General features: G+C 44.3%; 1 long non-coding RNA gene across 2 annotated transcripts in view; it reads right to left on the reverse strand.

The window, feature by feature from the left end:
* Positions 1 to 8,438: 8,438 nt before the first annotated feature.
* LOC105091249 (uncharacterized) overlaps positions 8,439 to 12,741 on the reverse strand; it is a 41,437-nt gene continuing 37,134 nt past the window's right edge. The window contains exons 2-4 of one of the 2 annotated variants that reach the window (XR_837345.3): positions 11,997 to 12,104; positions 11,396 to 11,652; positions 8,439 to 9,122 (exon numbers count right to left, since the gene is read on the reverse strand). This is a non-coding gene — a long non-coding RNA (uncharacterized LOC105091249). Of the gene's footprint in view, positions 11,653 to 11,996; positions 12,105 to 12,741 lie in introns of both variants that reach the window. The other variant, XR_004141437.2, reaches the window with a different exon arrangement.

The following is a 12,741-nucleotide window of genomic DNA, read 5'->3' on the forward strand; positions in this document are numbered from 1 at the left end:
CAAGCTGCAATCTATTCCCTTTTTATGGAATAATCAGGTCTGGGCAGTTAAAATTTCTTTGTGTTTAATAATTCCTTTCATCAAGATTCAGTTCCGTACTTCACTGGAAATTCACATTTCATTATTGCTTTGCCCCTATCAGACAACGAGCTGCCCCCAGGGCCCCGAAGAGTTGATTGACCAGAAGCCTCAGCTCACCTCCTCCTGTCTCAATAAACTGTCTGGAGGTCAAGTGCAGGAGGCTGTGTTGGATGGAGAATGGGGCAGAGAAGAGAATGATTTAAAACAGATTCATCAGGAAACTTTTTTTTTTTTTTTTTTTGCTGCAGCAACAGAGTTTCTTTTTTCTTTTCAATGCCTCAGTTTTTCTATCTGCAGAATGGACATAGTGACCTTTCCTTCCTGAGTACAAGATCTCATAAGGGACAAATAAAACAGGGGGTGTGAATAGACTTCACAAACTATAAGATGCTGAAAATGTGAAGGCAAAGGGAGGAAGGAGGAGGGAAGGAGAGAGAAAAAAGGAGGGGAAACGGGAGGAGGAGGGAACAGGAGTTTGACTTCCTGGGTCTGGTCCCACTGTGGGCCTGTCCCTTTATGTCCATACACCTCCACTCCCTGCTCTGTTCAGCTGATTTATCCAGCTCGGGTCATGGGTGGGAAGCTGCGTATGTGCCAGAGCCGCCTCACATCCCAGATGTGTAGAAAGAAGGCAGAGACTTTGGATGCACTCATCTGCCCTGGAGGCTGGGGCTAGGACCCCACTCTGGGCCTGAGATGAAGTTGCTTTGATTTTTCTTAGAAAAGGAAAATGCAGTTAGAACGCAAAGGGGGCCTCTTATGCTTCAGGCCCTGCTGTGCGGAGTGGAACAGTCACTATGGGAGGGGTGGGATGCTGTTTGCTTTTGTGACTGCTTATAAAAAGAGAAGAACACTCTTTGAAAAACCAGTCCTTTAGCATCTTCCTTTTCCTTAACTGCAAAATTAATATATATTTGTAGTAAAAATTCAAAATATGTGAAAGCCCCATATTTGCACACCCAACATCCCTATTCCCCCAAAGTCAGTGCTGTCCGTAGTGTATTTGTTCTGCTACTGTGTAATGAACTACCACAAATTCAGCAGCTTGAAACAGCAAACATTTGTTATCGCGCAGTTTCTGTGAGTCAGGAGTCTGGCCAAGGCTTAGCTGGGTCCTCCGCTCAAGACCTCACAAGGCTTTGCAGTAAAATATGTTGGCTAGGGCTGGGATCTCATCTGAGGCTCAGGACCCTCTTCCCTGCTCATGTGGCAGAATTTATTTCCTTGCAACTAAAGAACTTTTGAAGGCTCCCCAAAATGAAATACTTAGGTATTAAATCTGCAAAAAAAATTTGTACAAGCTCTGTATGAGGACAACTACAAATCTCTGATGAAAAAAAATCCAAGAACTAAATAATTGGAAAGGTAATCCATGTTCATGGACAAGAAGACCCATTTTGTCAAGATGTCAATTCTTCCTAAATTGATCTGTAAACTCAATGCAATCCCAATCAAAATCCCAGCAAGTGGCATGAATAGACACCTCACTAAAGAAGAAATGCAAATGGCAAGTAAACATATGAAAAGATATTCCACATCCTAGGTCATGAGAGACTTGTGAATTAAAACCCCAGTGAAATACCACTACACACCTATAAGAATGACCAAGATCCAAAACACCAACAACACAAAATGCTGGCAAGGATGTGGAGCAGTGTTCATTGCTGGTGAGGGTGCAAATGGTACAGTCACTTTGGAAGATAGATTGTCATTTTTTTACAAAATGAAACACTCTTACCATATGATTCAGCAGTATGCTCCTTGGTATTTACCCAAATGAGTTGAAAACTTATGTCCACATGAAAACCTGCATACAGATGTTTATAGCAGCTTTATTTGTGATTGCCAAAACTTGGACACAACCATGATGTCCTTCGATAGGTGAGCAGATATGGTACATCCAGACAATGTAATATTATTCAGCGCTGAAAAGAAATGAACTATCAAGCTATGGAAGGAAATGGAGGAAACTTAAATGCATATCCCTAAGTGAAAGAAGCCAATTTGAAAAGACTGCATCCTTTATGATTACAACCATATGTCATTCTGGAAAAAGACAAAACTATGGAGGTAGTAGAAAGATCAGTGGTTGCCAGGGGTTGGAGGGGTAAGGAATCAATGAGCAGAGCACAGAGGTTTTATAGGGCAGTAAATGTCTTCCATATGACACTAGAATGGTGGGTACATATCATTATACACTTGTCCAAACTCATAGAGTGTACACCACCAAGAGGGAACCCTAATGTAAACTTCGGACTTTGGGTGATAATGATGTATCAGTGTAGGCTCATTGACAGTAACAAAGGTACCCTCTGGTGAGGATGTTGAAGGATGGGAGTCTGTGCCTGTGTAGGCTCAGAGGGTACATGGGACCTCTCTGTATTTTCCCCTCAATTTTGTTACAAACCTAAAAGTGCTTTAAAAACCTTAAGCTTATTCATTTTTAAAAAGTAAATAGCTAATGATTTTAAAACAAATCTATCTGGGTGTGTATGTCCAAGTCCAGTGGGGTTTTTTGTTTGTTTGTTTAACTGAAGTAGAGTTGATTTACAATGCTGTGTTAGTTTCTGGTGTACAGCATAGTGATTCAGTTATACATATATATGTATATATTCTTTTTCATTATAGGTTATTACAAGATATTGAATATAGTCCCTGTGCTCTACAGTAGGACCTTGTTGTTTATCTATTTTATATATAGTAATCTCAAACTCCTAATTTATTCCTCCCCTTGTCCCTTTCCCCTTTGGTAACCATAAGTTTGTTTTCTATGTCTGTGAGTCTCTTTCTGTTTTGTAAATAAGTTCATTTGTATCTTTTTTTAGATTCTACATATGAGTAATATCATGTGGTATTTTTCTTTCTCTTTCTGGCTTACTTCACTTAGTGTGATAATCTTTAGGTCCATTCATGTTGCTGCAAATGGCATTATTTCATTCTTTTTTTATGACTGAGTAGTATTCCATTGTATATATACACCACAATTTCTTTATCCAGTTATCTGTCTATGGACGTTTAGGTTGCATCCATATCTTGGCTATTTTAAATAGTGCTTCTATGAACATTGGGGTGCATGTATCTTTTCAAATGGAGTTTTTATCTTTTCTGGCTATATACCCAGGCATGGAATTGCTGGATCAAATGGTAACTCTATTTTTGTATTTTAAGGATTCTGTTTTCCATAGTGGCTGCACCAAATTGCATTCCCACCAACAGTGTAGGAGGGTTCCCCTTTCTCCACACCGTCTCCACATTTATCATTTGTGGCCAGTTCAGTGTTTTTCACTGAACTTAGTTGCCATGGAGGAAATCTGATTCGCAGCCCAGCAGAGGGGAAAGGGAATCTCAGGCGTGGAAGCAGCCAGTGCCTCCTTACTGCCATGGAATTCAGCTGAGGGCCTGACACCTACACATGGTTAAGCTGCTCAGAGCCCCGCCCTGGGACATATTTGACCAAGGCTTATCTCTGGGTGCCCCCAGCTCCGTATCTACTCCTGGTCAGAGAATGGGAAGCAAAGGGGGCATTATGGGGTCAAATGAGGAGAAAAAGGGCATGGCGTGGGAAGTAGAAGGTGGGGGTGCTGAATGTGAACTGAGAGCAGAGTGGGAAGAGGGATGAAGAGAGGGAAGGGGGATGGGGGTAAGCAGAGAAAATTCAGGAACATCTTCTCAGGTTTTTGAAGAAAACGTCATGTCAGGAAGGACTTGGTAATTACTGTCATTTGTGGGATGTTTTAGTACAAGAGAACCAAATAATTATGATATCATGAGCTCAGTGCCTTACTCTAAATCAGTATCCAGTCATGAAATGTATATGGCTTACGTGTTCTCGGGAGCTTCCCCTGCCTTAGTCCCACCACAGGTTGCACAACAAAGCCCTTTGGGGAATAGAAATTTCTTCTTCGTGTGGTTATGACAATCAAACAGGACTTTACGTGTATATACGTGGACCCTGGGTGGTGCCAGGTTTCCAGGGAGCATGGGGCCCCCGAAACCCAGAACTGGGAAGAAACAAATTGTTTAGGTCAACCTTCTATCAACTGTATCCCTCCAAGCAAGCATCAGTCTTTGCTTGGATGCCTCTAGTGGTGGGGAGCTCATGACATGCAGGGAGCAGGGAGTGGTACCATATGAAAACTCTTGGGAAGAAAAGAGGCCTTTTTTTAACTTCTGAGAGTGAAGTCATTCCATACCTGGGGCCATGAAGGCAACACTTATCTAGGCAAGAGTTTGGCTCTCTGGTCAGAAAACTAAGCTTTGAATTCTACCTCTGCCATATTCTAGCTGTGTGACCTTGGACATGTCACTTTGCCTCTTTGAGTCTCAGTTGCCTCTTCTACAAAGTAGAGACAGTGCTCCCTAGACCTCCAGCAGACGGTTATGCTCAGCAATAAAGAAAGTACATGGTGAACTGGGATGTAAAGAATTGCTATCATTTCACCTATTTTTCACAACATTGGGATTGAAATGGGACCTAAGAAATCAGAATCAAACTGGTTTGTTTCCCAGTGCCAATATATAAGTAGTTTATAATGTCCCAACGTCCCTGTCTATAAAAACATGCTAACAGTCAGACAGAGGAAGTAGCAGGAAGAGGTTAGGAATTGGGGAGATGCTTACATCCAGATTTTGTTCACTCATCTTCGTCAGTGCACCAACACAGCATCGCTCACTGCGTTCACATCTCTAGCTTTCTCCCCACCTCCCCTCGGGTGCCGTAACCGTGGATATAACTCAGGAACAGCCAGATAGAAGAGAGGCACAGGGCCAGCCAGATATGTGGGAAAGGGCGCAGAGCCTCCGTGCCCTCTCCGGGTGCACCACTATCCCAGCATGTCAACCTGGAAGCTCCCTGACTTTCTCCCTTGGGATTTTATGAAGGCTTCATTACAAAGGCACAGTTGATTAGATCATTGGCCACTGGTGATGGAACTCAATCTCCAGCCCCTTTCTCCCCTCCAGAGGTCTTGAGGTGGGACTGAAAGTTCCAGTCCTCTAATCACAGGGTGGTTCTCCTAGCAACCACCCCCCTTCCTTAGGTATATCCCAGGAGTCACTTCGCTGACATAACAAAAGCCACCTTTTCAAGCCCTCAATACTTAGACATTCCAAGGGTTTTAGGAACACCATGCCAGGTTGAAGACCAAATATTTGTGACCTTATTTTGAAAGAGGGTCTTTGCAGATGTAATCAATTTAAGGTGAATTATGAGTCATGCCGGATCCTAATCCAATATAACTGGTGTCCTTATAAGGCTCGTGTCACCATTTCCACCCTCACCTCCCAATGCCAGGATGGGGGACTCTTCTAGGAAAGGCTTCTAACACCGGCTTCTCTCCTTCTTCTGTCCAAGTCATCCAACAACTCTGAGTTGGCATGTAAGTCTATAAACTGGACATAACAGAATAGAAACTATATCATAAGGATGTTGTCAGATACCTTGAAGATCGTGAATGTGAAAATTCTCAAGACCCGTTTTGTTTTTGTTACCATTATGGCCTTGTCAGTCTATCTGTGTATGATCAACTTTGGCATCTTTCAAAATTGAAACAAAACCCCAGTGACATGTACAACTATGTCCCATAAGACCACAACCTTCTCAGCAATTCATTTGCTGCTGGATATTTAATTGATTGCAGAGCTCCCTAAAAATAATTTATCATAAACAGAGCCTCTAAGGAAATCATTCCCTTGTTTTGCTTTGTACGAAATAGCTAGGGAGATAAAAGTAACAAATAGCCCCTTTTACCCACAGAAGATTCTCTTGACTCAAGAGGATCAAAGTAAAATGTCCTTCCCAGATTTGGCGTTAACATGCGTGGCTATGCATCCATTATTGAACCGGTCTCCAAAGCTCATCAGGCATCTGTCAACACCCTTGCTGAAATCAAACATGTAAACTCACAGGCATTAGTCCAGATAAACACCACCTGCCTCTTCATTTTCTAAGATGGCTTTTTAATCCCTCCAAGTTGGAAATGTTCTTCCTAGACACCAAACTGCTTCTTGAGAAACAGTGTTTGTGATGCAAGCGGAGACCCCCTCCCATCCCAGCCCACTGCTTTGACAGGTGTTAATTACACTCTTGATCAAAGAGAAACATCTGCACCCTTCAGCATGGGAGGCGGTGGCAATTTGCAGCTCAGCAGGCAGTGCATGGGAAATTGCTGGAGACACTTGCTGGCCACGTGGGAGCCATCGCTGGGGCTCCCCATCCCTGGGGCTCCCACCCTTGGCAGATAGGCAGATCTGCTCCCCTCGTGTCCCTGGAAGGACAGGCTTCAGGAGGGAGCCCCCAGACTCGCCAGCTTTCCTCCTCTCCATGTGCCATTTTTCCTTCTCTTTCCGGAGTCAGGTCTGCCGAATGGTCACCCTGCACAATCCTCAACTGGCCATTCTGAACGTCTTTTCCCAGGTTTGTGGCATTCTCAATGCTGACTTCACATGCTGTCTTTATCCATCCCACTTAGATTTCTCCCTGGAAATACTCATGTGTTTGACTACAGGGTGCTGCCCTGACCTTTAGACCTCCTGGCCATGTTGTTCAGTGGACAGAATACAGGCTCTATGACCTTTTTTTTTTTTAATTTTGAAAAAATCTGATTCCAAAATACATCTGAGGAATTGCCCACTTGTACTCGGGTGACTTTTGACAACTGCCTTGACTTTCTCCACCCAGACTCAGGTGAACCCTTCTCAGCCAGACAAGAACTTTCCTGATGTCCCCACAAGTCAGCTGTCTCTACCCCAAGTATTGCTCCTTGAGAGTAAGGATGAGGTGGACACATCGGCTGTGCCTCTTGCTGGCTGTGTCACTTACCCATGGGACTCGGTTTCTCATCTATCACATAGGGCCTCTACTTCCTAACCTCTAGTCTGGGGTGCTCCTGGGCTCTGAAACACCAACGATAAATCCCAGTGTTATGGACCACACCTGCTCCCCCAAATTGTATGTCCAAGTCCTAACCTCCAGTATGGCTGTATTTGGAGATGGGGCCTGTAAGGAAGTAATTAAGTTTAAATGAGACCTTAAGAGGGGGTCCCTGAAAATATTTGCAAATGATGTGACTGACCAAGGTTTAATTTCCAGAATATATAAACAACTCATACAACTCAATAACAACACAACAACAACAACAACAAAACCAATCCAAAAATGGGCAGAAGACCTAAACAAGCAATTCTCCAACGAAGGTACACAAATGGCCAACAGGAAAAAATGCTCAGAATCACTAATTATCAGAGAAATGCAAATCAAAACTACAATGAGGCATCACTTCACACCAGTCAGAATGGCCATCATTCCAAAGTCCACAAACGATAAATGCTGGAGAGGCTGTGGAGAAAGGGAGCCCTCCTACACTGCCGAAGGGAATGTACTTTGGTGCAGCCATTATGGAAAACATTATGGGGATTCCTCAAGAAACTAAAAATAGACTTGCCATATGATCCAGCAATCCCACTGCTGGGCATATAGCTGAGGGAACTCTAATTCGAAAAGATACATGCATCCCAATGTTCATAGCAGCACTATTTACAATAGTTAAGACATGGACGCAACCAAAATGTCCATCAGCAGAGGACTGGATAAAGAAGTGGTATAATTATACAATGGAATACTACTCAGCCATAAAAAAGAATACAATAATGCCATTTGCAGCAACATGGATGGACCTGGAGATCATCATTCTAAGTAAAGCCAGAAAGAGAAAGAAAAATACCATATGATATCACTCATATGTGGACTCTAAAAAAAGAAAAAAGAAGACACTAATGAAATCATCTACAAAACAGAAACAGACTGGCAGACACAGTAAACAATCTTATGGTTACCAGGGGAAAGGGGGTGGGAAGGGATACATTTGGGAGTTTGAGATTTGCAAATATTAACTACTAGATATAAAAATAGATAAAAACCAAATTTCTTCTGTATAGCACAGGGAACTATATTCAATATCTTGTAATAACCTTTAATGAAAATATGAAAACGAATATATATATATATATGATTGGGACATTATGCTGTATCCCAGAAATTGATGCATTGTAACTGACTATACTTCAACAAAAAAAAAAAGTGGTTCCATGATCCAATAGGATTAGCATCCTTATGAAAAGAGACACCCAAGAGAAGCACTATTCATTCTCTCTCTCCTTGTCTCTCTCTGTCTCTCCCTCCTCCTCCTCTGTCTCCTTGAGTGAGCACAGAAAAAAAGCTAGGTGAATACAGAAAGAGAAATGGCCGTCTGCAAGCCAGGAAAAGGGCCCTCACCAGAAACCCAATCATCCAGAACATTGATCTTGGACTTTCTAGCCTCCAGACCTGTGAAAATATAAATTTCTATTGTTTAAGCCCCCAAGTATTTTGTTAGGGCAGCCCAGACTAAGACAGATGATACTCAGTCTAGTTTTGCAGATAAGAAACAAGTTCAGAAGGGTGACATGGAGTCTGAAAGGAGGAGTGAGCAATTAACAAGCAGCTGGGGGAAGGGATCACTTTTCATCCAGAAATGCAAGGGCTTAGAGGTACAGACAGAGGCTGGTGCGGTCAGAGAAGAGGGCAGTGCCTGGGGTAAGAACCTGGGGTGCCATCCTAAGGCAGCCATATGCCTTGAATAAAGAACTGGGGCATATGGTTGGGCATGAATATGTAAATGAGCCTAATTCTGGGAAATCCAAATTATGAGGGTGCAGCCTCTACACCAGGAGTGGGTGGCACAGCCTCAAAAGACCTCAGTCCTGAGAAGATCAGTGGAATCCACGTCACGAGCAATACCTGAGGTTCTTTTCACCGAGCGCGTATCACAAAGACAACCAAAGAGGTAGAAACGCTGAACCTCACGGCAGAATGAACAGAGCTTCCCGAGCCATAAATGCAGGATACAAAATCGGCTTCCCCCCTGTTCACAGCTAATCTCTCCTCCGTGGTAACTAGGATATACCACGTCATTTTCCTCTTTCTTCCTTCTGTTTTCTGTGTTAACTGCGAATCTACTTTTTCATCTCAGGAAGATCCACAGGCAACATCCCAAGGTTCCACGCTGAAAAATGATGGAAAAAGGGTTCTTAGCATCTTTGTCCTCACTTGTCTTCCGTTGGCTGATTTTTCTTGTCCCCACTGGCCCTGTCTTTTTCTGCCCTTGAAAAAATGTCTCAAGGAACAACTAATCTCCCAAGCGAATGGGCACCTCTATTTCTCTGGGCAGCCATGGCGAGAATCTTGAGTGGGGTTTAGAAGAAAAAGACATCTGGGCTATTTCCCTAAAAGCTTTCCCCAATACATAAAGTCCTTTAAATGATAATTGCTGACTTGGTCTGGTTATCAGCCACCCCCTCCACCTCCCCAGCAGCTGGGCTGAAAAGTTATCTGCCAACTGGCTCCGTGGAGCTGGCTTTTAACTCTTCCAACCCCAGTCATAGCGCACGTTTATCTATCCGTGCATGCACACACGTACATGCACACAGAGATATATTTAACAGTATGTGTGAGACGGAGGCCTCATAGGAAATGACCCCTGCCCTCAAGCAGGAAAGATGTGTGTAAATATGTGAAAAACTTATGTGCAAAGCAAGAGTTCATGGAAGAGAGAATCCTTCAGACAGAGGTAGCTCAATCTTTATTAAAGCTATCACCCCCTAGCCCATTGGGTGCTCACGACAGCTCCAAGAAATGCTCGGGGCAAAGATGGCAGAGCAGAAGAGGATGGAGGGGTTAAGCTACTGGGATTCTCAGCAGAGAGAAGGAAGATTGGTCTCTCAAAGCCATCAGCAGGAACAACCGTTTCATCTGTAGTCTTGGCAGACTGTCTGTGCCAAAGAAGCAGCTTAAACAAATAGACCTTGATTTTGATGGTTTTCAAATGGGAGCCGTGTTGATTTACCCAGTGTCTGACTTTTGCAAAAATCACACCATTTGAGCTCTAGAGCACACTATTCCCCACCTCCTGGGGTAAATTGACTTTTAAATGAATGCAGCGAAACACTCAAATCTCTGTAAGGAGGATGAAGGCTAAGAAGTGCACCTCCCTTTTACACATCCGTGTCGGTTTCTGAAGAGGTTTCTGTGACTTTTCAGACCAGAAGTGCTGAACCCTTTCCTGCTGCAGCAGGCATGAGAAAAGCCAGTGGGGCCAGATACTGGTGAGAGCGGACTCAAGGCTGAGAAGCTGGGACGGGGTTGGCTCTGATCAGGGACTCAAGGAATACCAAGAAAGCCACCCTTTCTCCTTACTTACCTTGCACACATAAAGAGGAGAGAGGAGTGAGCACTTGGAGTGCTGTCCCAGCCTGTGCCTGGGGACTCCTGGGCTCTCACAGCGAGGATGCTGAACACTGTATCCATCCATCGCCTATCCATCATGGCTCCAACAAACATTTTGCTACCGAGTCCAAGCTCATACTGCTCATCACACAACAGGCTCATAAATCAAGGGACGAGTTGTTGGGGCAACGAATAGCGACTGTATTCAGAAAGCCAGCAGACTGAGAAGATGGTGGACTAGCGTCCCAAAGAGCCATATTGCCTGAGTTAGAATTCAGGCTTCTTTTATACTAAAAGGAGAGGGAGTAAAGTCAAACATTTCCTGTTCCGGTCAGCCTCCAGAGGGGAGGTGTTAATTTCTTCCTTCTTGCAGTCATTCACAGGTGGGCCTGGTCAGGATGTTGCCGGTGAGCTAAACAAAGTTATTTCAGCTTAAGGCTCATTACCTAGAAGGCAGGTTTCTCAGAGATGGGACATTATGTATAATTTAAGCTTATAGGCAACATCCCTTTAGTGATTATCTTGTAGGGAAAGCAATAGAATACAAATGTTAAAGTAAAAGAAACACCCAATGTGGAATCAGATTTGTGCTTCCCTATTACAGTTTCTCAAGCCCCTCTCACCTCACTCTCACTGCTATGCTGGATGCTGTTCAGGAGGAGCTAGAAATGAATCTGATGAGGCTCCTGCCTTCACGGACCTCACACATACACACATAAGGACATGCTAGTGTGACACCCAAAGAGCAGTCTCTTGAAAACTTTTGGCTGGACCACTGGCACCAAAGCTCGATGAAGTCAGACAGACCCAGGTTCGAAGCCCAGCTCTGCCACTTACTAGCTTTGTCTTCCTGAGCCTCAGATTCCTCAGTGGGAAGTTTCCAAGTCAAGTAAATGAAACTGAAAACAATCCTGGGTGTGACATCTCTGAGCACACGGTGGGTGTTCAATAAATGTTAGTTCCCAACCTCCGTCCCGTCAGCCTACAGGACGGAATGTGGAGACGGGGATAGAACAGGTCCTGATGGGGGCGGGAGAGACCCCTTCCCTTTACCTGTGCGTGTCACTCTTCTACTCCGCAAAGGAAGCTGCTGGCCTGCTCCCGCCCAAACCATTCCACTTCCGTGCTCCTTTTGGCTTCTCAGCCTCTATACCCGGCACCCAGATGCATGGTGGACATCAGTATGGGTTCCATTAAATAAGGTCCTTCCAGCTTCTCCCAAGTCAGCAGCAGCTCTGCATCTTCTGGTGGCTGTGTTGCAGCGTTCCCTTCTCAGCAATCCTCATGTGTTTTTCAGGATATAGGTTCACCTGCAATAAAGATCCAAACACACGAGAGAGCAATAAACTTCTACCATGTAGACAATCAGGGAAGGTAGGGGTCTTTTGTGGGCATTTAGTATCCTCAAGGCCTCACGCTAACAATTATACATGGTATCTAACTTAATCCTCCTAACAATACTGGAGGAGAGGGTGTTGTGGACTGAATGTTTGTATCCCCCCCAAAATTATGTTTTGAAGCCCCGACTCCCAGTGTGGCTGTATTTGGAGATGGGGCTTTTGAGGAAGTAACTAAGATTAAATGAAGTCATAAGGGTGGGGCCCTGATCCAACAAGGTTAGTGTCCTTATAAGAGGAGGCACCAGGGGGCTCACACTCTCTGCCACGTGATGACACACAAGGAGACTGTCTGCAAGCCAGGAAGGGAGCTCTCAGCAGGAACCAAACCAGCAGCACCTTCACTTTGGACTTCCAGCCTCCATCTGTGAGAAAACAAATTCCTGTTGTGTTAAGCCACCCAGTCTACGGTATTTTGTTTTGGCAGTCCAAGCTGACCTAAGGCAGATGATAGTTACTCTAGTTTTACAGGTAATAAAAATAAGTCCCAAAACGTGACATGACTTGCTGAGGTCACATAGCCACTCCCTGGTAAAGCCAGGATTTGGGCCCGGGTTTGCCACACCTCCCCAAGGCCAGTGCTCCCTGTACTGTCCCCAGCCACCTCTTTTGATGGCAACATGTTTTGTGGCGAAAATGTGGTTAGAATCCTGCAGTTTAATGTTTAGGGCAGGATTTCCCAAAGAGAGTCCTGGGAGCCCTAACTCTGTAAGATGTTCTATGGATGCAGTTGTGTCTTCCAAATAAGATGCCCTAAAGTTCTAACTCCCAGGACCTTAGAATGTAACCTTATTTAGAAATAGGTCTTTGCAGATGTAACCAAGTTAAAATGAGGTCATTAGGGTGGGCCCTAATCCAAAATGACCAGTGTCCTTTTCAAAAGGGGAAATTTGGACAGAGACAGATGCACACAGAAGGAGGACAGCGTGAAGAGACACAGGGAGACCGCTATGAGGATGGAGGTGGGAGTGATGTCTCTACAAGCCAAAGAATACCCAAGGC

This window comes from Camelus dromedarius, chromosome 15 (assembly GCF_036321535.1).
Source record: "Camelus dromedarius isolate mCamDro1 chromosome 15, mCamDro1.pat, whole genome shotgun sequence".
Classification (NCBI taxonomy): Eukaryota; Metazoa; Chordata; class Mammalia; order Artiodactyla; family Camelidae; genus Camelus; species Camelus dromedarius.